We start from the raw sequence: 26,629 nt of genomic DNA, 5'->3' as shown, positions 1-26,629 counted from the left end.
CCCCTTTAGAAGGCTATATAAAGAAGTAGCTTGACCTCATTAGTACTCACTAACTCACAAGTTCGATCTATCAAGAAAGAAGTTCGATCTAAAATTGCAAGAAACAAGAAGGAGTGAAGGCCTAGGAGAAGGAAGAAGGACCAAAAAACTTATTTTTAGGCTTTATCTCTCTCACACGTGTGAAATTTTAAGGCTTTTGGTGCTGCAGAAGGAGGCTAAAGTTGCAGGTCTGAGTTGTAGGAGGAAGAAGTGTAGAACCTTGTAGATGGAAAGAAGAATATCCTACTTTGACCTCATTGACCTTAGGATGAGCTGCCTGGGTCTAGGAAGGTCTAAGGAGGAAGAAAAATTAGGGCTTCCATAGAAGATGCAAGGCCGAAATTGTAGGTTTGAAGTTGTAGGACGAGTTGCTATATTGACGCTGATAGATTAAAGTTGTAGTTTGAAGATGGTTGGGGCAGAATCAGGAAAGAATTATTAGAGGGCTAATTTGGTACTTGGAGAAGGATTTGATCTAGGGTTTGGTTTTTTGTGTCTCATTTTGAAGCATATTTTATAAGAAGATAAGAGTTTATTAGGTTTTCCCCTTGGAGGAGTTTTGCCCTGGCTGAGATCCTAATTTCTGTGTCCTCTAGTGTTGTTATTCCATTCTTCATATTTGTTTGATGAAAATATCTAACCAAAGAACATGAGAAGAATAATTAAGTTCACAGTCCACTATTAAGGAAAATGGAAAATAACAATGAATAAGTTTCCACTTTGTATTTTCCAACAGAATCAAGCCATCACCCATGTTAAAGTGTAGTAGAAGCACTTCACCATAGAGGATGCTACCTGGTGTTGATGTTTTGCTCCAGACAACAACAGTTCGAATCATTGGGTTGGCTAGACTAAGGATATGGGAACGTAACCCAGTTTAGAGCCGAATCAATAAGATAGAGTCCATGCCAAGATTGACACAACTCTATCCCATTGTAGTGAGGATCATGAACTACAAGGAAAGATCCAGGAGAACACTATTTCATTTTTTCTAGCGTTGTAGCCCACGAGGATAATCTTGGAGCTAAGAACTTGATGTAAAAAGAGAAAAAGAACAAAAGAAAATTACTACCTACCCTAACCGTAACAACTCATAAGATTGGATTACATTGTTACTTAAGTGCAAGAATGAAAATCAAAAGAAACTCCCTCTTGTTTAAAGTGAAATTTTAAATATTTAGACAAATATAAATAAGTGAGAGCCTTTATAAATATTTATTGTTTCTTGCCTTACTTTAATTGTTGCTCAACCTTAATAATTTCTTTGTACCCTTTAATATTTTTTATTAAATAAAATACAAAATAAATTAAACTTAATTAGCAACAAATACAAAAATAAAAATTGTAATCCAAATTGTTTCTAATATATAGGTATTAGAGTGTGTAAAATAACAAATCTAAGGAAATTTTAAAAGAGTTTGAAATAAAATTAAAAGATCGGGAAATAACTTAACAAAAAAACTCGTAAATAAAGGTTAGTTTTTATTATTAAGACAAGTACCGGTAAAGATATGAACATGGAAATTTTTATTATTAAGACAAGTACCGGTAAAGATATGAACATGGAAATTTTGTAGAAGGACAGCTGGTTCAAAGAGCACCGTCTTACGTCTTCGTGTAAACTTGAAGGAGTGCCCTGGCTAGCGAAACTGGCGAATCTTAAAATCGTTTTAGTGGCCTCCTTTTATATTGCTCGCTAGAGTTTGTCAGTAGTTCAGATCACGGGTTTCGGGTTGGCTCGATCGCTGCGCAAGTCTTGAACGATTGGATGGTTTAACTACTGAACAATTATATCTGAATTTCTTTTAAACTTTTGCTCGAACGAAAATGACGTGTTTAACATTTGTGTTTGTGATGGTCCACGTTGGACGACGGTCATGATCAGGAATCTTCAACGACACATTTTTATTGTACATGTGCTTCGAGGTTCGATCTTGGCTGTAAAATCGAAGTTCTCGTTAGAGAGGCGATTGGATTCCTCAAGAATGTCACACTGCTACAGATATGAGGGCTAACATTGATTTATTCAGGTCGGTTTGGGAATTTTGCTAACTTTAGTAGCGTGATTAGCACTCATTTCTTTTCTTATACTACTGTGATGATTTTCATGAGAGTAAATTGCATCACATCATTGGCTACGCGTAAGTGACAAAAATTGAAGGGAACTAGAAGATGGAGAAGAGGATTTGCTTTTCTCAATAACACAAATTACTATCAATACTAGAGTGAAACTCAATTTACACTCTATTAAAAACTAAATTATGACACATGGAGAGACGATTTTGACACCAAATTTAATTAAGATACCTGATGGTCTATGTCTCACTGACGTTTATAGTTTAAAATTAAATTACTTGTTTTCTTTTCTTCTTCCATATTCTGTAGCCTCTAAATTGTTTCAGCGTTTTCTTCTTGTTCTAGGCTTCAAATTTCAGTGTCTTCGTTTGCTGGTACAGGTTTTCCATTCTTCCATACTATCTAAAAATATCCTGGAGTTCTTCAAAAAATGTTTTGTATGTGGGCCGCTGCCACATATTATCTTTTGTAGTTCATTTTTCATCATCAATGTGCTGCAACATAAGACCATAATACAATTTCATCTTTTCAGGACTCCAATTCCTGAAAATTTCATTAATTCCTTTATCATGCATGTTGTCTGCAACATTCATTTCTATAACTTCTATGTAGACCTCATCTAGACATGGCATTGCAAGCGATGCTTCAAGCAAATTGAACTGTTCTTCAAAATAATTTTGTGTACCTGCACATTTGAAATCAATAGTAAGTGTAAAAACATTTGAATAACCACATTGGTTCTATTCCTTGTGCTCTGCAATGAGAGTTTCCTTATGTTGCACTTCCTTCTTTGTCTCTATTTTCTTTTTGTGGGCTTCCTTTTTTGTCTCTTCATCTATCTCTTTCTTTGTCTCTTCCACTTGTGTACTAACCTATGTCGCTAAAGACAAGTTGTCTTCCACTGGCTCAATCGGGCTTTTCTCACTAAATAGCATCATGTCTATATGATGTTTTTGTTGCATCACCTGCAACATTTCAACATTAGCCAAAAATTCTTCATCAAAATCTATATCAGCAATATTAATTGCTGGATTTACCATAGTATCGACCCCTCCAATGGTAGCTTCATTGTCCTTAGCAAGCTCTGTTGCTGGATTCACCAACATTTCATCAAGAAGCTCTGTTGCTGGAATCATCATATTGTCATGAGTAAGCTCTGTTACTCGAATCACCAAGTTTTCATCATCAAGCTTTGTTACTGGATTTACCAAATCATGAGACTTTTCATCTCGTTGTAGATCTAATGCTATAGATCTACCTTCATCTTCAACTTCAATGCTTCCCCTTACACCAAAACTCCTCTCAAGGGTATCCTATGCCTCCTTGGTTGTTTTGGTGTCTGAAATTAAGGGAAGAATGTTGTCATCCACATATGCAACATCTCTGGGTGTCACTCTGACCTTCTTAGCCTCTTGGTTTTTCCCATTTATTAAGAGTTGACAAAATACAACTCAACAAACAAATCAACAGGCATACTTAGTGGTTGCCTACCATAAATATTTTACAACTCTAACTTCTCTATTCATCTTTAAAAAAAATAAAATCTACAAATTCTCAAAAAAAACCAATACTTCTTTACCAAAAAAAACTATCACAAACCCCCTTTTTTAATTACAACGCCCACAAAAATAATATCCCTTTTGTCTTTAACAAATAAATTTGATTTTCTGTTATTTTTAAAAACAACACAAAAGCATTTTAAAAACACTCTCTTTAAATGTAAGGCCTTTTTTTCAAAATTACATGAACATTCTTAAAATAATGCTCTCGAATTCCTCCTTGGAAAAGATATGTTCATGCAACCTTTAGGAATTCACATATGCCTTTTTTTTAATACAACATAATAGTATTTCCTAAGAAAACGAATCACTCCTTATAAAAATGATGTCATCGTTGATCATACCATACTCCATTTAAAAAATGACGGATATGATTTCCGTCATGTAGCTTGACTTTCCCAGCGAATCGCAGTCTCAATCTGCGTCGTGCCTTTACCTGTGTTCATTCTTGCTCCGAACGAGTTTTCGGTGACACGTGCTCCCAATCGGATTCAGTTCTTTGCTCTTTTTGTTATCGCTTTCTCTGAGCATCTCCAGGTGTATTAATTTTTCTGATGCGTTAGGGTGGATGCAGTTCAGCTTTTTTCTTCAAAACTGACTCTTTCTCTAATGCTTTTTCGCAAGTTGTTTCAAGTTTTTTCAAGCTGCTGTTCTCTTAAAGAGTTACTCAATTTCCTGCTCTATCAAAGAGTCTTATGCTGGTTCGCCTATTTTCTCTGTTTTTTCCTCTTCGCTCAAGTTGTTGCTTTCTTAGGGAGTTTTATGCACACTGTTCTCATCTCTGCTACGGTGTCAAAGAGCCTTACACAGTCTTACACAGTCTAAACTCTGATACTTGCTTTCTCATGGAGTCTTATGCACACTGCTCTCATATCTGCTACTGTGTCAAAGAGCTTTACACAGTCAAGCTCTGATACTATGACAAAAAATTGAAAGAAGCAAGAGTATGGAGAGGAAGACTTGCTCTTCTCAGTATTACAAATCACTTAAACAAAATTACATTGAAAACATTAGTAATAAATGACGAAACTCGATTTAAACTGGACTAAATAAAACTGAACTATAACATTTAGAGAGACAATTTTGACACCTAACAAGTGATTAGGATTAGATTCTCCAACTAAAAATGTGCGAAAATTAAAGATAAATACTCATTACTCTGTTCTTTCGATGCGGCCCATATGGATATACTATGACAATTGCAGGCTTGCAAACACTAACAACATCGAATCCTTTTTCGAGGATTACAACTGGCGCTCACACCATAGAAGGCCCAGGCCCGTAAACAAAAATGACTTAGTTTCTGGCCACCTCGATCAGCGTAACCAATTGCCACACTATTTCCATCATGTTAAGGCCTCAACCTTCATTCATATGTATATCTCAACCCCACATTAAGCCCGGACAAAATTCTGGATGTGCCATTGCGACTGTCAAGAGGCATTTCAAAATAAAATGCAGTATGCATGTAAAATTCTCTTGGGCGATTTCCTTTTTAATTTAGCGTAGTGTCACATGTTTTGCACGCGACCACCTCCCTGCACTTGACAATGTCTTCGAGGTCTTCACTTGGATCTTCACGAGGCTTCACAACCCCTTTTCTTACGCCATTCTTTGTTTAATTTATGGATTAAATTATCATTATGTAGCAACATGAACAGATCCATGTTGTCAAAGCAAAACACATTACCAATGGATGTGTCTCTTGTCGCTAAACTTGAATCTTTCAACTGATTAGTGTCAACTTCATATACAATAAGGAATGAGTACTGTGTTGGAACGACGAACTCCTCAAATACAAGTGGATTGTGCAGGGATCGAAACCGAAGAAATATCCCACATTCGCCATGGTACACATAAAATGTTATTCTCATATCTCTATATTAGTGCCAAGTTTCCCTGAATATAACAAAGATTTTCCCCAAGGGCGTCAACCTGCATAGCTATATATGCGTGTGTTTGATGTCCATCCTAGGGTTTGTCACAACATTATATATAACAAATATTTTAACTCATCATTTACTCCACATTTTAATAAAAATAAAGCGAGATCTCCCTCATGCATTGGTGTGTCCAACTGTGAGGTTGAATGTGTCCAACTGTGAGGTTGAATTTGCATTGTTGTCAATCATTGGTGTGTCCAATTGTAAGGTTGAATTTGCATTGTTGTCAATCCTAGGTTTTGTCACAATATCATATATAATAAATATTTTAACTGACCATATCTCACATGGGTTGTGGGCGCTCTCAAATATATAACAAATAACCCATGAACGTTAGATGATGGTGGGTCCAATTGGCATTCTTTTGAACTTGGACACTTGTGGCAAAAATGTGAAGAATGAACTTCATATCCTACTTATATGTTGGGCGTACGCCATTGAGCAGTCATACGATACACAAGTCGCTGACTCACCACCCAAGTAATATGTGTGAAGAATAACCTCATATCTCACTTATATGCTCCACGTAATTCAACAATGTCGAAGCTTTGCAGCTGGCCTTGAACCTCAACTTGGACATTTGGCTATAGGACCTTGACTTAGTCTTTACATGATATATGGGCTGATCCATAATGCCTTGCTCCCCGTCTTTGTCTTCAATTTCTGTATAAATGGCGGCATGACCTTGACTTGGTTTTTGCAGGGCTATTTGTCATATAATATTCAAGGTGCCATGATGAAAATGGCTGAGTCTTATGTGCTTAAGTTCACCTACATCACAGCCTTCCACTTTCTCTTCCTTAGTGCTTAATGCAACACAATCTTCCACATCTAACTTATACAGATCCTTCACAAAAACCCTGATCTTTTTCATCTGTCTCGTGGCTATGTGTCTTAGGAATGCTTTTCCTTTGTTGATGATTACATCATGACCATGGTCTTCGAAAACTCCAACTGAGATGAGATTTTTCTTTAGACCTAGAATAAACATGACATCTTTGAGCCTGAGAGGGGAGCCTAACTCCCTCTAAAAGGTGACTATACCAATACTGGTCATGTACCTTTCGTCATCCCCTACCTTGATGTGCCTCTAGAGATCTTTCTCCTCTAGGTCACTGAAAAATCTCTACACCCTATCAATGTGGAAAAATGCACCTGTTTCCAAGTACCACACAGTCCCCATCACTATATTGGACATGCATGTGATAAGGGTAAAGTCAAGGTCGAAGTGTGAAGCCGAGGCTTCACCCACTGCTCCTCCTAAGGTATTCTTGATTGCCTTTGTTTGTGGGCACTTCATGGCATAGAGTTTGTATTCATGACAATGTAAGCATTTATTTTTTGACAAATATTTCTTTTTCCCCCTTGGTTGGGTTTTGGTTTGGTTTGAGATTTCTTCCCTTTTCCCTTCTTTCCCTTTCCAACCAATGAAAATTTTTCTTCATCCTTGCCCTTGGATGAGGTCCCATCTTTGGTATTCTTCCTTATTTCCTGTTGTACCAAATCATACCATAAGTGTCACGCCCCTACACCTGCGGTAGTCTTCCAGCCGCTTGTAGCAAGGTGCGGCACCACTGAACACTTTCTTTTCACCAATACTAACATTCGTGGACTACGCCTACTTTCACATTAACATTACTTAGCTTGTGTTTCACAACCAAGTAAACTTGCAATTATCCTTTATACTTAATGAAGCCCATACTCATTCATTATCATCATGCAATTATACCAAGGACAACAACGATTGCAACAAGTATAAAGGGGAGGGGCAACTCCCCGTAATGTGAGTCTGCCCAACAATATATTAAGAATATCAGTTTTACAACATACAAGTGTGCCTTGCCAAACCAAGTCTACACTTAGCCAAATATTACAAAGAGAGGCAACTCTGCCTTTTACAATACATGTGCACCCTTGCACAAAGAGTAGTGCTCACCTGAGCCACTTATTCCTCTTCACCAAGTCCTGCACAAAACCGTACTTCAGAATCCACCCCGGGCACACTTGCCCAACCTTCGACCTGATCACAAGACCTCAACCAAGTGTACGATCTCCTTAAGGCAGTGTGCATGAGATATGCGCAGCTCCTTCCTTAACAAGTTAACTGCGCACTTGTCCTCTTGTCTTGAGCGAAGATGTGAAGAGTGAATGAGATGATGAAATGAGCTCTAAGCTCCACTTATATATATGCTTCCTATGTGGGTTTACATGGGGTGTGCAGCCCCTTGGCCAACCCCCAAAACCACTAACATGCGCCCCCATAAGGTTATCTTGCAAGTCGGCTTGCAAGCTTCAATCCAACACATATATACTTCGCTCCACACTTAGCCACATTTCTAAGTGTCGTGCCTTTCGTCGCATTTCCTCCACGGTATCGTCGCATTTCCTCCGCAGCCTAGTCGCATTGTCGTTTCGTGCGTGCCCATCGTGCGCCCGTCATGCGCCCGCGCGCCCGCCCGCGCCCTCATGCATGACGACTTCACCCAGCGTACGTCGCACAATCGCCCGGAGGCCTTATATCCTCCTCCACCTGAAATCGTTGTCGTCCTCGACAACATACCATCCCGGTAGCCATCCACCAAGATCATCATCATCAATGATGTTGACTCCTCCACACAAAGCAAACATCCTTGCAACATATATAGAGCCTCATCTCCATCATGCCTCGACTTAGTGACCAACTACCACCAAGCTCACCATACCAAGGTATGCACCTCAACGGTATGCACTCCATCAGATATCATCTTGATCCATGATTATCGACCCCTCTGCCACAATCTCCACTGCAACATCTCGTGTCAAACACATCATGTGTCCCCATGTGATCCTCTACCATGATACTCCAGCACGATGTCAACATATCTCTGCACACTTCCGGACCCCAAGTCTGAACTAGTTGGGTAGCTAATCCAACCATCACGCTCAATCCATGAGAGTGAACATCCTCATGCCATCACCAATTGTTCCTCAAACATCTGCCACATCCTTGAATCCTCAAGAATCTATCTCCAACCCATGCTCAGGTCCATGGAAACTCCATCCATCTCATCTACAACATGTCATGATGCTTGATGCATATCCATCCCTGCACCATCAATCATACCTGCTCAAACATGTTTAAGGACTCACTGCCATGAGCAGCTAATAATGAGCCCCATCTTCTTAATCCATCTAAGAAGATGTAGAGGGAGTAGAGTCTGAAGGCTCTCCCTCACTAATCAATTCGATCCATCTATCAGGATTCTCAATCTCCATCCTTTGTAGATAAGCAACCCAGTCTTCCCTCTGGACATCCGGTCTCACATATACCTCATCATCATCATCATCATCCTCCACCAACTCTAGCCTTCTTGTCAAATCCAAGATGCTATCTGAAAGTGTCTTGATGACCAATGATTGCTCCATAAGCTTTGTCTCAACACTAGACAACCGCTTGTTCACCTTCTCCTTATCCTCCATTTGCATCACTCCCAATTTACAATCAAGCCTTGTCACACCAATGGTTGGAACACCAATGGGTACATCTTCCCTTCCATCATAAATGTAGAGCTTCTTCAAATGTGGAATGATCATAGCATCAAATTTTTTCATGAACTCCATCCCCAATACAGCTTCATAGTCATCAATCCGCACTATAGTGAAGTCCACCTTCCCGGTCCATTCACCAAGTGTAGTGTCCACCCTCTCAGCTATACCAAGAATCTCAATAGGAGGAGAATTCAATGTCTTCATTTGTGCCTTTGCCGGTACAAACCTCAGCCCAATTCTTCTCGCAGTATCTTCGCCCATGAAGTTGTGAGAAGCCCCACTATCCACCATATTGAGCACATCAGCACCTCCAACCTTCATTCGAACATACTCCAACTTGTTCCTTTCAGGATCCCTCCTAGAGGCCACTTCCGTAGTAGCAGAAGCACCAAGTATCTGCATCATCCCCACAGAAGCATCTTCATTCTTTCCATCAGACTCAACCTTCTTCTTCAAGGCTTTGAGATGCCTTACCTCAAGAGCTAGGCAATCCCACTTCTTCTGATTCAATTTCTGTCTTATCTCTAGTTCCTTGAGTTCTGCTTCAAGCAAGTCCATTTCCTTCGCAAGTTGATAGGCTTCCTCCTTATTCCTGTCAGAAACCCCTTCCTTGACCAAGGCATGAAGAGCATCCTTTGTTTCAAACAACCTTTTGCCATATTCTGCAAATCCTTGTCTTACTTCCTCTGACTCTTCAAGTAGACTTCCTTCAAATTCTTCGAAGGTTGCAAAACCCAATTTCTGCAAGATAGACATCTTTACCAAGTCACCTGCAACCTGAACCAACCCTTGTTCCACTTGGGTGAAACGGTTTCCTTCACCTGCAAGTACCTGTCACGAGCAACCTTGCTTATCGACTTCAAACCGAAGCTATGATACCACCTGTCATTCCCCTACACCTGCGGTAGTCTTCCAACCGCTTGTAGCAAGGTGCGGCACCACCGAACGCTTTCTTTTCACCAATACTAACATTCGTGGACTACGCCTACTTTCACATTAACATTACTTAGCTTGTGTTTCGCAACCAAGTAAACTTGCAGTTATCCTTTATACTTAATGAAGCCCATACTCATTCATTATCATCATGCAATTATACCAAGAACAACAACAATTGCAACAAGTATAAAGGGGAGGGGCAACTCCCCGTAATGTGAGTCTGCCCGAAAATATATTAAGAATATCAGTTTTACAACATACAAGTGTGCCTTGCCAAACCAAGTCTACACTTAGCCAAATATTACAAACAGAGGCAACCCTGCCTTTTACAATACATGTGCACCCTTGCACAAAGAGTAGTGCTCACCTAAGCCACTTAATCCTCTTCACCAAGTCCTGCACAAAACCGTACTTCAGAATCCACCCCGGGCACACTTGCCCAACCTTCGACCTAATCACAAGACTTCAACCAAGTGTACGATCTCCTTAAGGCAGTGCGCATGAGATATGTGCAGCTCCTTCCTTAACTGCGCACTTGTCCTCTTGTCTTGAGCGAAGATGTGAAGAGTGAATGAGATGATGAAATGAGCTCTAAGCTCCACTTATATATATGCTTCCTATGTGGGTTCACATGGGGTGTGCAGCCCCTTGGCCGACCCCCAAAACCACTAACATGCGCCCCCATAAGGTTCTCTTGCAAGTCGGCTCGCAAGCTTCAATCCAACGCATATATACTTCGCTCCACACTTAGCCACATTTCTAAGTGTCGTGCCTTTCGTCGCATTTCCTCCACGGTATCGTCGCATTTCTTCCACAGCCCCGTCGCATTGTCATTTCATGCGCGCCCATCGTGCGCCCGTCATGTGCCCGCGCGCCCGCCCTTTTCCCTCGTGCACGGCGACTTCGCTCAGCGCCCGTCGCACAATCGCCGGGAGGCCTTACAATAAGTGTTCCCATTCCGTAGTTTATCCCTCCTGTTCACTTAATCTTCATAGTTATGCCAACTCTTGGGAAGGCCTAGAAGGGTTATGCTTACCAAGTCATCATTTGAAACAGTAACACAAACTCCTGGAAGCTCATCACGAACTTCTGTGAACCTCCTTAGATATTGCACGATAAAGTCATTCTTTTACATCTTAATATTTTAAAGTTTATCCTTGAGCACCAACTTTTTGTGCTGACAACTATTCTATAATAGATTTTTTAGTGCTTACCACATTGCATAAGGATTTTCTTTCTCATGGAGATTGTTGACAATGTGGTCTCGCACTCCCTCCAATATTATTCTCCACATCTTGGCTACATCTTTCTTCCACTATGAAAGGTTTTGGGCATCATATTCTTATGGCTTTGTAACATCTCTCTTAATGTATTCTAGCAAATCCATTGTCATCGAATACCTCCTCCATGTGATCCTTCCATTCAATGAAATTAGAGTATCCTTCCAAGGCACACTCTAGTCTCAGCCTGTTGATGGTCATCTTCTCAGCTCTTAAGAGATCTTTCTACATTGAACTGCAAATTCAAACCTCCTAAGAAACAAATTCGAAATTCCTGCTCCAATGTGAATCCTGCTATGATACAATGTAGAAATTATGGTGTAGATTTTCAACTACTCATGAAGTTTTTTCAAAATCACAAGACACAAACCTACTCTATTGATCTATGGAAATTAATTCACAATTTAGAACAAAAAATTCAGACATGCAATAAGAAATAAAACACATTCACACAATATTTTTCCTAGGGAAAGAAATCTGCTAAAAACTCTAATGACTTCTTGCATCAATCTGATGAATATAGATGTATTACAATTGCTTTACTCAAATGTGCACAACCTGTTAAAAACTCTAATGACTTCTTCCATCAATCTCATGAATATAGATGTATTACAATTGCTTTACTCAAATGTGTACAACCTGTAAGTGAATAACCTATCTCTCTTCTCACTAAGAAGTTCAAACCCCAACTTTGTCAATTTCTACCTCTGCTAGAGCTCCTATTTCCCTAGGAAATTCTTTGAGAAATTAGGTCTTTATTATTTAGGAATTTTTCCAAAATGGATTGCACAATTCCTAAGGTAGATCATGTGACTACATGCAACACTTGTACGCTCAAGACTAGTCTACAACTAATGTTACACTACCTTAGAATCTCCACCATAGCTAGGGAACTCGAATTATTCGCACGCACTAGCTATTTTGGGCTAATTGATCAGGTAACTAGATGATCACTGCATTTGACTAAAGTCCCACTACACAACTGGCCTTCCACTAGTTCCTCCAATAGTTACAACTAGTTTAACTGAAAACAACTTTAGATAATGGACTTTGATTGCTACAAATTAGCAATCACACATGCTTAAATAAACTATAAATCCTACAACTCGAATTTATTGAGTAAAATGGGTGACACAAGCCATGTAATACAAGTTAATTGCATCCAAGTTGTCTGCTGATGTGGAAATTCAAATTTTCTCAATTTAATCAAGTAAAAATCGAATTGAGAATTTGCTGCTACATTTTTCAACAATCCTTCAAGTGAATCTAATCCATGTTGCCAATCCAACACAACAATGTGCTAATAACAACAACCAATGGATATAAGTAGTGTTCAAATAAATAAAATAGTAAAAAAAAACATATTAAAACACAATCGATGGAGACCCCGAAAAGTAGTCCAACTATGTTACCACCTATCCACATTCATCGAAAGTGCCTCCATCACTCCTCTCACGATGCACACCCCTATTTTCAGACTCCATTGCCCTAAATCCCATTAGTTTTTACCAGCCTCCATCACTATACTTGCTGAAGAGCCCATCAATAGCGTAAAGACGAACCCCTAATCCTTTACCGTTTTTACTAGTGCCTCATATTGAAAATTTTAAGACAAAAGATTTATTTGTCCTAAAAATTGTCTTGAAATTCCCCTCCATGTAGTAGTGTCGAATGAAACAACATTGAAGTTGTCTCTAATCGTATCAATAGAGATCGAAGGGACAAAAGAGTAATTAATGTGTGGGAAATCTTGCCATGGAAAGTTTTCACATTGTTCAAAGTCGGCTACCCCCACAAAATGAAGATCCCAACAAGTCTTTATCATTATATATGATAATGTGAATGGGAATTGAAATAGCAGCATTGGTATAGGCGCGATACAGTAGTAGCCTACAAGCTGGCGGACTTAGGGTGCACTGTCAGAGTCAATTTCATAGTTGTTAGATAATATTTTTTTAAATTGATATGTTTCTGTCTTAATTGTTAGTTGTCTTAAATGGGTTTCGTCTTCAATGGCCACTGTCTTAAATATAAATTTTTGTCTTAAACTGTTTTTGTCTTAAAACACAGTTTTACCTTAAAATATTTTTGTCTCTAACTTTTTGTTTTCTTAAAGTATTTTTGTCTTTCGCTGTTTTTCTCTTAAATATAAATTTTTGTGTTAAAATATATTTGTCTTAAACTGATTTTGTCATAAATTTAAAATTGTGTCTTAAAATATATTTGTCTTAAGTTGTTTTTATCTTAAGCCATTTTTTTCTTAAAATTTATATTTAAGACAGTTAAATTGATATTAAATTTTCATGTAAAATAATTAAAATAAAAAGTGACTTTTTAAGACAAAATATTTCTTTTCTCTTAAAAAAATGTCTTAAAAGCGCCCTCGGTATAGTAGTGAAGAGAAGAGTTCAGAGAGAAAGAGATAGAATGAAAAATAGTAGGAGGGAGAGGAGGGATGAAGGGAGAGAGACAGTGGGTAGTGGGAGGGCAAGAGGGAGAAATATATATATATATATATATATATATATATATATATATATATATATATATATATATATATATATATATATATATATATATATATATATATAGAGAGAGAGAGAGAGAGAGAGAGAGAGAGAGAGAGAGAGAGAGAGAGAGAGAGAGAGGGGGGGAGAGATAGAGGAGGGGATATAGAGAGAATCATAGAGGGAACAGGGATAGAGAGTGTATGTTGGAGATAAAGATGAGGGTAGGGAGGGAGGAGGAGAAAGAGAGGGAGTGGGTGGGACAGAAAGGGAGAGAGGGGGGAGAAGGAGAGAGGGAGATGGAGAGGAAGGGGGACAGGGGGAGAGAGAGATCGGTGAGAGGGGGAGAGAGAGGAGGGAGAGTGGGAGAGGGATGATAGATAGAAGTCGAGAGAAAGAGAGTGAGAGAGTGAATGAGGGGGAGAGAGTGGGGGAGATGTGGGAGAAAGAGAAAGACATAGAGAGGGGCACCAAGGGGCTAAGATAATGTGAGAATGATAGAGGGACGATGAGAGGGATGGAGGGAAGGCACGAGGGATGGAGATAAATTGGGAGAGATAGAAAGAGAGAGATATAAGTAGAGATAGAGGGAGATAGTGGGGAGAGAGAGGGAGAGGGAGAGATTCGAGAGAAAGGGGGAGAGAGTGAGAGGGAGGAAGAGAGAGGGAGAGGGAGAGGGAGGGAAGGAAGGGAAGGAGAGAGAGGGAGAGGGAGGGAGGGAAGGAAGGGAAGGAGAGGGGAGAGGGAGGGAGGGAAGGGAAGGAGAGGGGAGAGGGAGGGAGGGAAGGGAAGGAGAGGGAGGGAGAGGGAGGGAGAGGGATGGGGATGGTGGGGGAGGGAGAGGGATGGGGATGGCGGGGGAGGGAGAGGGTGGGGGGGGGGAGAGGGACGGGGAGGGACAGGGTGCGGGAGGGGGTGGGGAGGGACAGGGTGCGGGAGGGGGTGGGGAGGGAGACATAATGAAGGGAATAGAGATAGGGAGAGGGAGTGAGTGTTATAGGGTAATGGTGAAGGTCATAGAGAGGAAAGTGTAGAGAGTGGGATATATATATATATATATATATATATATATATATATATATATATATATATATATATATAGGGGGAGAGATAGAGGTGGAGGTGAGAGAGAGAGAGAGAGAGGAGAGTGGGAGAGAGATAGATATATATAGGGGGAAAGATAGAGGTGGAGGTGGGGGGGAAGAGAGAGAAGGGAGGGAGAAGGGGGGAGTGTGGGAGAGACAAGGAGAGGGACACAAGCACAAAAGGGTTGAGATAGAGTGGGAGGTATGGAAATAGGGAGGGAAATAGAGAGAGAATGAGAGAAAGTGAGAGAAAGATAAGAAGATATGGTAAGGTGAGATAAATTGATAGAGGGGGGCAGAGAGAGGGAGAGGAGAGGGGGAGAGAAAAGGGGAGAGAGAGTGAGAGGGAGGAAGAGGGAGGGAGAGAGAGTGTGATCTAGGAGGATGTTTGTGGCCACCCACCTATCTGACTTGGACCCCCACAACTGTCTCTTTCAATTTTTCATTTTCCATATTTATAGCACAATTTACTATTTTTAGCAGTTTTTCGAGTCCTTAACTTTCGGAGCCATTTTGAGGCCCTAAACGATGTTTTCTAGGAAACTTGGGAGCAACATGGGTCCATGGATTAATGTTTCTCTTTAAAAAGTTCTAGTCCTCCAATAGATCTTTCTAACAAGGTATTGCGCACGTCAAACAAAGATTGTATGCCAAAGTTACGACCCCGAGAAGTTGATGTACCAATTTACCCAAAATAGGGCCCATAGTTTGGTGCTTTATCTCCTAGGGTTAGGGTTTTGGATGTTTGGGGTTTTCCATTGTTTCACAACAATAAATAGGCCTTTGAGCCTTATTGTAAGACATTTCAGAGGCATGTATCCGCCACATCACTCCTCAGAGATAAGCTACCATCGCTCACGCTAGTTTATTTCCATTTATGTTTGTAAGCATATTTCAGTATTTTACATTAATGAAATGAAGTATTATTTCTACTGCATCTTTGTATTTATGGTTATCTATGTAATTTTTTGCATTCCTTTTTAAATCTCGATCAGTGGTATCAGAGCAGTCTACTATTTCTATGTTTTTCTTTGCATGTCGCCAATGAGGTCGGGATATAAGGAGTTAGGGCTTGAACTAGTCGAACCCTTTCAAGATCAGCCTCACAAATCCTGATGGCCTCCCATGGCAGATGAAAAGAAAGATGAGGGGGTAGGAGATCCTATCAAATATTGCTCGAAAAAGCCCTCGAGCGACAAAGGAACACAATGATGGAAAACTTTTCCCAGATCCTTCAAAGGCTACCCAAGGGTGATGCATCTACTTCCAATAGCTATGCTGGAAACGCCATGCCCTTTAAGGTACAAGTTAACTTTGAAATCCCCATACTCGAGGGTCGGATAAATGAAGTTGTTGTAGATAAATGGTTAAATCTGCTAGATGGTTATTTTTATGTTCATGATTTTCCCAGCCAAGAAAAGACCTCTTTTGCACTTCTCAAAGCAAACCCCCACGTCAAAGATTGGTGGAAAATCTACTGCGAGAAGAAGGATGAAAGTACAGGCTCACCATTTTCATTTGAACCCACTTGGAATTCATTTCGGGATGCCGTCAAGGAGTAGTAATACCCTGTCAAAAGATATGATTACAAATACATTAAGTGGACCACGTTGTGATAGGGAAGGGACCAAGATGTGCCGATGTTCACAAATATTTTTCATACCCTTTGCACAAAGTTGCATATCAAGGATTCTAAGCTGCATTTGGTACTCAAATATCGTGGCTGCCTACATAGATACATCCAAGACGAGATGGAGTTCCTGAACATTTCCTCACTCGACATGACATACCGATACACTGTCAAGATCAAGAACATGTTTAAACAAAAGAAGTGAGACTTTGGATCTGGGAATCCGAAGAACAAAGGACAAAGCTAAGGCGGGGTGACCCAAGAAAACCTTTGGAAGCCGCAAGAAAAGAACAACACCACGAAGTCAAAGAAGGACATAGGAAAGTGGTGTGAGTTCCATAAGAGCCCCACTCATAACACAAGTGAGTGTCAGACCAAGCAATCGTTGGTGGCCAAGTTGAAGGCTTTAGAATAAAATGCATGGTCTGACCCTGAGTTATAAACCGACAAGGGGAATGACAAAGGAAAGCGAATCATTGATGTGAAGCCTATCACAACTGTTACCATTGCCAAGGTCGAGAAGAATGAGCCTGAAGATCTAGATGAGGGGGAGCGTCTTTTCCACTCACAAATGTGGGTGAAGGGTTCGCCGCTGTAATTCATTGTCAACAGTGGCAGCCAAAAGAACCTCATTTCAGCAGATGTCATGAAGCAGTTGGGACTACCAACTATACCACACCCGCAACCGTACGATATCGGGTGGCTTCACCAAGGATGAGATCTCCGATTCTGCCAGTAGTGCCACCTTTCCTAAAGCATCAAGCCCTTCACAGATGAGGTATTGTGTGATTTTGCACCGCTTGATGTTTGTGATGTATTATTAGGCCAACCATACTTGTGGAGGCGACATGTTGTGTATGATTCAAGGCCTCGCGCTTTTATTATTTCTTTGTGTAATACATTATATAGGATACTGGAGGTAGCCCCACCTACCGCCACTTCTTTTATCTCTGTTAAGAAAGGCAGTAAGATCATCTCCAGGGAAAATTTTAAGAACCCCCCCTAAATTTACATGTATAATAAATGGGCGAATCTCCATGGTATATAGGAAAAATGGAAGGCGATTTTATCAATAATATGATACGTATATATAATTTTTTGGCGAATCTCTCATGAGGAATGGCGAATATTTTACTCAATTGTAAAATATTTTGTTTATTGAATACACAAATGAAATCATTGCATTTCTTTAAAATATCTTTTGAAATCAAAATTACCGAAATTACATATCGATAACCTAGTGGGTGTAGGATAAAATTCACCCATGCCATTCACAAAGCATGAGAAAAAACCTAATACTATATATAAAATCACGAAAAATTCAAATTCATCACTTCTAGGGACCTCGTAACCACGTTGCCAATACACAAGTATGTTCCTATTTGCAATTAGAAAATTACCCAAATTACAATCTGTTTACTCCACCGTATGTTGGAAAGTTATAGAAGGATGACTAGTGCAATCAATCCATTCATTTTAGCCCTGGATTTGTTTCAGTTTAAAACAGAAGTATACAAATATACTTGTCCAATGTCTATGCTTTAACCATTCACCTTAAGATGTTTTTACAATACAATTTCCTAAGTCTATTTAATATATTCATTATCATAAAAACCAACCTATATCCATCTTAACTCCACATCTACCACTCTTAGGGGGATGAAATCTATTTATCCCTCTGAGCACTTGGTAGACCCAGAATTAAGATGGATCTAAGATGATAGAATTTCCCCTTTAAATAGTCTATGCTCACATGAATACCATGGTATTACCATGGGTAAATACCATGGGTTATCATAAACCTGGAGCTTAGAAATTACTATTAGTAATTTATAAAAATTAACAAAATTAATAGTTGATTTTTATTTTATTTTTTATTTTAACCAAGCTAAAATGTTTAACATACATTAAATTACAACATCCATTTTTACTCTTGATCAAATATTTTTTCACTCTATGCTAGTTTGCATATCACGATATTTGATACCTCTCGAGGGTTAGTAGATCCAGAGTAAATATGGATCTACGCTGGTTTAATTCCCCCATTTAAATAGTCTACATTCCAGGTGAATACCATGGGTCAATACCATGTGCCATTTTGGTGAATACCATGGGTCAATACCATGTGCCATTTTTATTTTTATTAATACTAATATTAGGGTTAATAATGTTTTTTTGCATGGTATTACTCACAATCTAGTCCATGGTATTTGTCCCATAGTATTTTTCCCATGGGTTTCACCTAAATATAATGCATTTTTTGAGTGTCCTTAAATATAAGGTGACTTATGGAGTAAATATAAAAAAATGTTTTATTTGTTTACCATACCTCTCGTTTATTTATATTTTTATTAATTTACCATACCTCTTTTACAAATATGGTATTTGGCCCATAGGATTCACTTAAATAAAACCTCTTTCTTGAGCCTTCATAAATAGAACGAGGGTTATGGACTAAATATAAAAAGAGGTTTTATTTATTTACCATGCGTCTAGTTTATTTATATTTATATTTATATTTAGTTACCCTACCATTTGAGTAAGTATAAAAAAGACGTTTTATTTATTTACCATACCTCCACTTATATTTTTATTTGTCTACACCCTTGCATGTATATAAGGTGACTTATGGAGTAATATAGAAAATGTTTTATTTATTTACCATGCCTCTCATTTATTTATATCTTTATTAATTTATGATACCTCTTTTATAAATATGGTATTTGGGCCTTTGGCCCATAGGATTCACTTAAATAAAACTTATTCTTGAAAATGGGTGAATGGAAGGTTGTAACTCCTAATTTCAAGGGCTAAAATTACCTTTTTCACCCTCTCCCTTAAAATAAGGCGGGCTATTTGAGGTGATTTGTAAAAATGTACTATGATACAAAATATTCGCCCACTAAAAATTTAAAACCCCTTAATTTCACCAAAGGGTGAACATTCGCCCCTAAAATTTTCTATGATCATCTCCCAAACTAGGAAATTTATTTTCTGTCTGGTTCACTCTCAAAGTAAGGGGAAGATCATGGCCACATCCATGGCCCCCAAGAAGGTTTCCTCCACGTAGTAGAAGAAGGTGGATACGTCATTAAAGAAGACATAGATATCTTCTCCTCACCCATAGGGGTACCATTGCACTATCAGGTCAAACATTCATTCGAATTAACTCCTAGAGCACCTCTACCCAACGGGTCAATATATCGCTACTTCATTTTGGAAAATGCCAAGTACAAGTAGTGACATGATTAGCATCAAGTACCACATAAGTTTCAAGTGGGCAACAAATTCTGGTTGCATCTGTAGAAAGAAGGCCTTACAAGATCCCATCAGAAGCTCGGACCACTCCAATATAGTCCTTACACCATTACCAAGGCTGTGAGAAAAAGTTCTTTGGAGCGCAGCATTTCCCCATTCCTTCACTTTCCCCAAGTGTTCAATGTCAACCACTCTCGACCATGCTTCCCACCATTACTAGACACATGAGAGGTTGCATAACATCTCACCAGGGACCAAGTTTAGTAGAAGTTTCCTTATCTCATCGAGGAACTCAACGCAATGGGGACCACTGCTTCCAAATGGGGGAGGAGTGATTCAAGTGGATGTTGGTGGCCACCCACCTATCCCACTTGGACCCCCACAACTATCTCTTTCAATTTTTCAGTTTGTATATTTGTAGCACAATTTACTATTTTTAGCAGATTTTTGGGTCCTAAACTTTTAGAGCTGTTTTGAGGCCCTAAATGATGTTTTTTTGGAAAAATGGGAGCAACTTGGGTGCATGAATAGATGCTCCTCTTCCAAAAGTTTTAGACCTCAGATAGATCTTTCTAATGAGGTATTGTGCACGTCAAACGGAGATCGTATTCCAAAGTTATGACCCCGGGAAGTTGATGTACCAATTTACCCAAAACGAGGCCCATAGTTTAGCGTTTCATCTCCTAGGGTTAGGGTTTTGGATGTTTAGGGTTTTCCATTGTTTCTCAACAATAAATAGGCCTTCGAGCCTCATTGTAAGACAATTCATAGGCATGTAGCCGCCACATATTTCCTCTGAGATAAGCTGCCATCGCCCAAGCCAGTTTATTTCCATTTCTGTTTGTAGGCATATTTCAGTATTTTACATTAATGAAATGAAGTATTATTTTTGCTGCATCTCTGTATTTATGGTTATCTCTATAATTTGTTGCGTTCCTGTTTAAATCCGGATTAGAGTGGGAGGTAGGGAAGGAGATGGATAGAAGGAGAGGGATAGGGAGATTAAGGGAGAGAAGGAGAGGAATAGAAGGAGTGGCAGAGGATAGGGACAAATAGAGAGGTTGGGAGGGAGGAACAATGAGAAAGAGAGATAGAGATAAAGAGTGAAGAGAATAGAGAGAGGGGGGGAGTGAGTGTTACAGGGAATTGGTGAAGGCCATAGAGAGAGAGAGAGAGAGAGAGAGAGAGAGAGAGAGGAGAAATATGGCAAAATAGGGAGGTAGAGGGAGAGGAAGAGAGATAGGGAAAGTGAGAGAGGGGGAGAGGGAGAACTACTACATAAAGGGGGGTTTTAAGACAATATTTGAGACAATTTTTGGGTAAATTGTCTTAACCTGAGACAAAAAAAAAACTTGTGTATTGTCTTAAATATTATCTTTAAGCGGGTCTCTCAAAAATTATTGTCTTAAAGATTATTGTCTTAAAAAATATTGTCTTAAAAAATTCTCTTTAAAGACAATATATAACACAAACATTTTTGTCTCTTAAGAGACAATTTCATTTTTGTCTCTCTTGAGACAATTTCATTTTTGTCTCTCTAGAGACAACACTCAGATTAGAGAAAATATGTCCTTAATACTAGCTATTGTCTCTCTAGAGACTAAATATTTTATTTAAATATCATTTTTTTCTCTTTAGAGACAATATAAAACAATGAATCTAGAAATATCTCACCATTGAAACGAATCACTATAAAAAACATTTAATTAAAGCTAAATTACAAAATCATTGATTAATGCATGTTAGTGCACAGTGGAATCGAACCACCAACCTCCTGCTTGTAAGGCAGATGCTCTTCCATTGAGTTAGCACACTTCAGAGAATTACGTGAAGAGTTATGGCAATCCTGAAAACTACATATATAGTAATTGTGTAAGTGTGTAAGTGAATCTTTAGAATTGGGAGAAAAAGGAACATTCAACAAATATTAAGTTACTAGAATTTTCACCAAAAGGTGCAAGGGCACGTTGATAGTGTTTCATGGTTTTTTGACCCTTCGAATATATATATAAACAGTTGGAATACATGCAGAAGGATATGTAGTCTTGGAAATGAAAATGGTGCTAAAGGATAGGTGGGCCCAATAACAAAACCATCAATGGTTTGAGAGACCCCTGTTCCAATTTTGAAAACCTGAAGTGGAGGAAGGAAACCCCAAAAAGAATACAAGGTGTATATGTTGTATAAGGAAAGTAGAGTGTATTTTCTGAATAGTGAGTTGTGGCCTATTATGTCCCAATAACCAGTGGTTGCTAGTAATAGACTATCAACTAGCATTTGCACCAAATGCTGCAAAGGAAATGTCATAAGTCGGTACCACATATGGATGAAGAGCATAAATGAAAGTTATACAATTCCTTACATTACCTTTGTCTTAAGGCATGCTTTTAAAAGCTAATCACTCTAACGGGAAGTGAAATCTTCAAGTCATAGATCAAGAACCCAAAAATCTTTTATTATGTACCAAGCATCTATTTGTATAGTGATTCAATACAATTCTTCTTCATTTTGATTGGTTGCCTTTTTCATTGGATGAAAAGGCTTCTTGAGCATAGAGACCGAAAGGTGGCAACATGCTTATTGTGAAATCTTCCTAACAAAAACCCAACGTCAACATCTAAAACAAATGAAACAGGAAGGAAATGAAAGTGATGGTGGGCACTAGAGAGAAGGAAGGGGATCAACAAGGAGGGAGGTCGGAGGGGGGAGGCGGGAGAGTTTGAAGGGGCCCTTTTCCATTCTTTACTACCCATGCCATTTTCAGTCCCCACGATGTGTGAACCTCCAAATGACAGTGCATGAACCACAACCCTGCATATATTCCATGGATATTGAGTAAACAAACATTATTATAATTTTCATCTATGCAATGATATGATTTAATACAAAGTTGAATGGGAAATGAGTTGAGATTGTGTGAATATTTTGTAGGTATTACCTGGATTGTTTGCATGGAATCTGATAGTAGCCCAACCTCCTTTGGGAACTACCACAATGTTTCTCTCAACAAGGTCAATGAGGTTAAAGTTGGGTGCATCTGTTGATTCATTGTAGTTTCCAACACCTTGGCCCACCACAAAGAAATTGAAACCATGGAGATGGACAGGATGGTTATCTGTGTTGAAGATGCTGGTGTCTTGAAGAATTAATTGAATAGTTGTGTTAAAGGGAAGGACTTTTACTCTAGTCCCATTCACAGCCTGTGTATTATTGGGTGGAGTGCCAGTGTAATTGAATGGGAATGGAGGATTTTCTGGAAAATTGGTCTTATAGACTCCTTTCATCTACTTGAAATAGTGGGACTGAAGAAGAGAAGTGTTTGGGAGAACAAAAGAAATGTTGTTGACAGAGGTAGTGAATCTTGTTCCAATGGGTGCCTGGCATGTGGCATTTCCCATCCCTTTTGGACAAGGATTCAATCCCAGACCAACTGTAAAGAAAAACTTCTTGTCCACTATTTGAGGAACCAGTGCAGGGAATTGTGAGTTAGCCAAGCTTCTCAGTTTTGCACTAAAGTTGGCTGCAAAGGAAGTGTCATTAAGGGCAAGAAGTTTAGGCATCATAACAATAGAAGAGGTATTAGAGTTGGAAATGTTGTAGCTCACAATTCCTGCAACAATGGAGTTATCAAATGTTCCACCACCTGTAACAAATGGGTGAGCTGCTATGTAAAATTGGTTAACTCCTCCAACATTAACAGTAGCATTAACAGTGAATAACACATTGGTGGTTTGGCCAGGTGTTATAACAAGAGTGTCTATCTGGAAAGGCTTCACATAAACTGCATCTACTTCCACCACAGTCATGTTGTGATTTGCAATGGCAAGGAAGAGCTCATCATTGAGGGAAACATTGATGATTCGAAGGAGATATGTCTTCCCATGATTGAAATTTAGAACAAATGTATCTACATAGCATGCCATGGTTAGTAAATGAGTGAGATCCTCTTTTTGTAGCCAATATATCAAACAAATAAAAAATTTAAATACAATTATCATTACCATTGGAGCAATTGTACAGTGGTCTAGGAAATCCATTTATAGTGTAGGCATATGACACATTTGGACCTCCTCCTATTTGGAGCCCTGCTAAATAACCTTTTCAGTATATATATTCCACCATTCTCCTGCAAGGTGGTGTGTGTAAAACCATTAAATTCCATCTCGTATGCTCTCTGGCCATTGTTACAAGGTCTAGATTATCCACAAAAGGTATTAAGATATATGAACTTACCTAGAATAATGGTGACTTATTTGGATGGCTTGGGAAATGGGTAGGGAGCGTGTGGCTTAGGATATATAATGATGGCACCATGTACACTAGCGCTTAACCAAGAAATGTGTGTGTGCCACCATAGAGTTCCTCTCTGTCCTGTGATGGTCAAGTTATAAACGTAACTCATTCCAGTTTGAATTGGACATTGGGTGATATAACCAGGACCATCTTCCCATCCAGACCTCAGCTGTCGAATCCCATGCCTGCATGCAGAAAAAATATACATGATATCTACAACTATTTAGTAGTTGCATGCAAGCTAGATAAGTACTATGATCACATATAGAAATCAATCCATAATAATCATCAAAACACTTACTTTATCATACATATCATAAATTTCTCCTTACTAAAATTTAAAAAAACCATAAATATAATTACCAATGAATAGTCACATTGTCCTTAACGTGGTTTACCAGCTTTATAATAACTTGATCTCCCTCCTGAGCAAAAATTGTAGGTCCTGGATATTGTCCATTCACTGTGATCAAAGGTTTTGTGTTGCAAAGACATGTCACATTACTTAGCCTCACCTGCAACCCAATGCATGTATAGTAAGGTTAATATAATCAAACACCCGAACACCCCAGTAAACACCAACATAGTATAAATGATTTTCACTCTATATGGTTACATTGAACTTGTAATTCCTGGTTGTCTGCCAATGCTTTCCTGCTACTATATCCAGGTTTTGAATGATGACCAGCAGGATGACAATTAAGAAGTACTTCACATCTGCTGCTCACGAAGGGCAAGGGCAGAACAATGTATTTGAGTTCAACATTTTCATCCTTCTAATGTAACTTAGAAACTATGAAACCTTAGCTTGAATACAGTTGTGATCAACTATGAAGCCTTGGCATTTATACATGCACCAAGATTGCCCTGAAGATTGCCCCTGAAGATTGAAGGTTGTGGGGTATAATTTGGTGGTGAATTGGTAGAGTAAAAAATAAGAACATGGACTCAAAAACAACCTTGGACATTGCACAAAGAAAACCATTGCCTAATTGCTTCTGTGCAGGTGTACCAACTCAGCTAAAAGAATTGCTCACTGTAAGAATGAATGGATGTAATTAAGTTCAAATAGAGATTAGTGTGAAATCGAAAGACTTAATGTAGGGTTAGGAAATCCATGCTTTTCTGGCATGGCACGAGGTCCTATATGAGTTAAGATATGTTAATCACAGGATCATAAGCTCGTTGAGGACCACCATGAAAAAATTGTCTCCCGTAAGTCGGTAGCACATATGGATGAAGAGCATAAATGAAAAAAGTGATATGTTAGGTGATCTAACTATAACCAAATCAACTTCACCATTAAATCAAAGTTATACAACTTCCTTACATTACCTTTGTCTTAAGGCATGCTTTTAAAAGCTAATCACTCTAACAGGAAGTGAAATCTTCAAGTCATAGATCATACATAGAAGAACCCAAAACTCTTTTATTATGTACCAAGCACTTGTCTGTACAATGATTCAATACAATTCTTCTTCATTTTGATTGGTTTCCTTTTTCGTTGGATGAAAAGGCTGCTTGAGCAGAGAGACCAAAAGGTGGCAACATGCTTATTGTGAAATCTTCCTAACAAAAACCCAATGTCAACATATAAAACAAATGAAACAGGAAGGAAATGAAAGTGATGGTGGGCACCAGAGAGAAGGAAGGGGATCAACAAGGAGGGAGGTCACAGTGGGGAGGCGATAGATTTTGAAGGGGCTCTTTTCCTTTCTTTATTACCCAGGCCATTTTCAGTCCCCACGATGTGCGAACCTCCAAGTGATAGTGCGTGAACCACACCCCTGCATATATTCTATGGATATTGAGTAAACAAACATTATTATAATTTTCATCTATGCAATGATATGATTTAATGCAAAGTTGAAGGGGAAATGATATGAGATTTTGTGAATATTTTGTAGGTATTACTTGGATTGTCTACATGGAATCTGATAGCAGCCCAACCTGTTGCACAAAAATATTGTCACCATGATTATTTGCAGTTAGTATGGGTCTATCATCACTTGTACTGTCCTCCTAAGCAAGTCTCAGACCTCAGCTCTTCAAGTCAAGCTTTGAAAATGAGAGAAAGACATTGAAAATCAATAAAACTCTGGTTCCGCACTTTCTCTAACTATTGCCTGTGGTCCTGCACCTTCTGTTTACAAAAACTGTGGACCTTCCCACTCTGTCCCTAAAGGTGTGGGTACGGACCCTTGTGAAAGTAAAAAAGGCGCAAGTTTATTCTAAAAAACTCACTTTGGGTTAATTCTAGATGATTCTAGAAGGAATTTTGACATGGATTTGCCGCTTTTAGGTGGTTCATGCATCCCAAAAGAGAAGGAGCTAATCCCGAGGAGATATCCCTTTGAAGGAGGGCTTTATTCCTTTGAAGAAGGACCTAGTAACTTCCCTCCATTGCACTATAAATTTAGGCATTGGGCTGGTTGCTAGAGAGGTTAGAAGCTGAACATTTTTGAGGGTAAATGTTGGTGAAATTAAGACTTCCT

At 39.0% G+C, this 26,629-nt stretch overlaps 1 pseudogene; it reads right to left on the bottom strand.

Annotated features, from left to right (window-relative positions):
* Positions 1-22,521: 22,521 nt before the first annotated feature.
* LOC149216917 (laccase-12-like) lies at positions 22,522-24,900 on the bottom strand (annotated as a pseudogene).
* Positions 24,901-26,629: the final 1,729 nt, after the last annotated feature.

The sequence above is a fragment of the Pinus tabuliformis genome, chromosome 1_1 (genome assembly GCF_031772625.1).
Source record: "Pinus tabuliformis cultivar Carrire ecotype Pingquan chromosome 1_1, CPIR1, whole genome shotgun sequence".
In the NCBI taxonomy this organism is placed as follows: domain Eukaryota; kingdom Viridiplantae; phylum Streptophyta; class Pinopsida; order Pinales; family Pinaceae; genus Pinus; species Pinus tabuliformis.
This window is presented reverse-complemented; position numbering and strand designations above follow the sequence as displayed.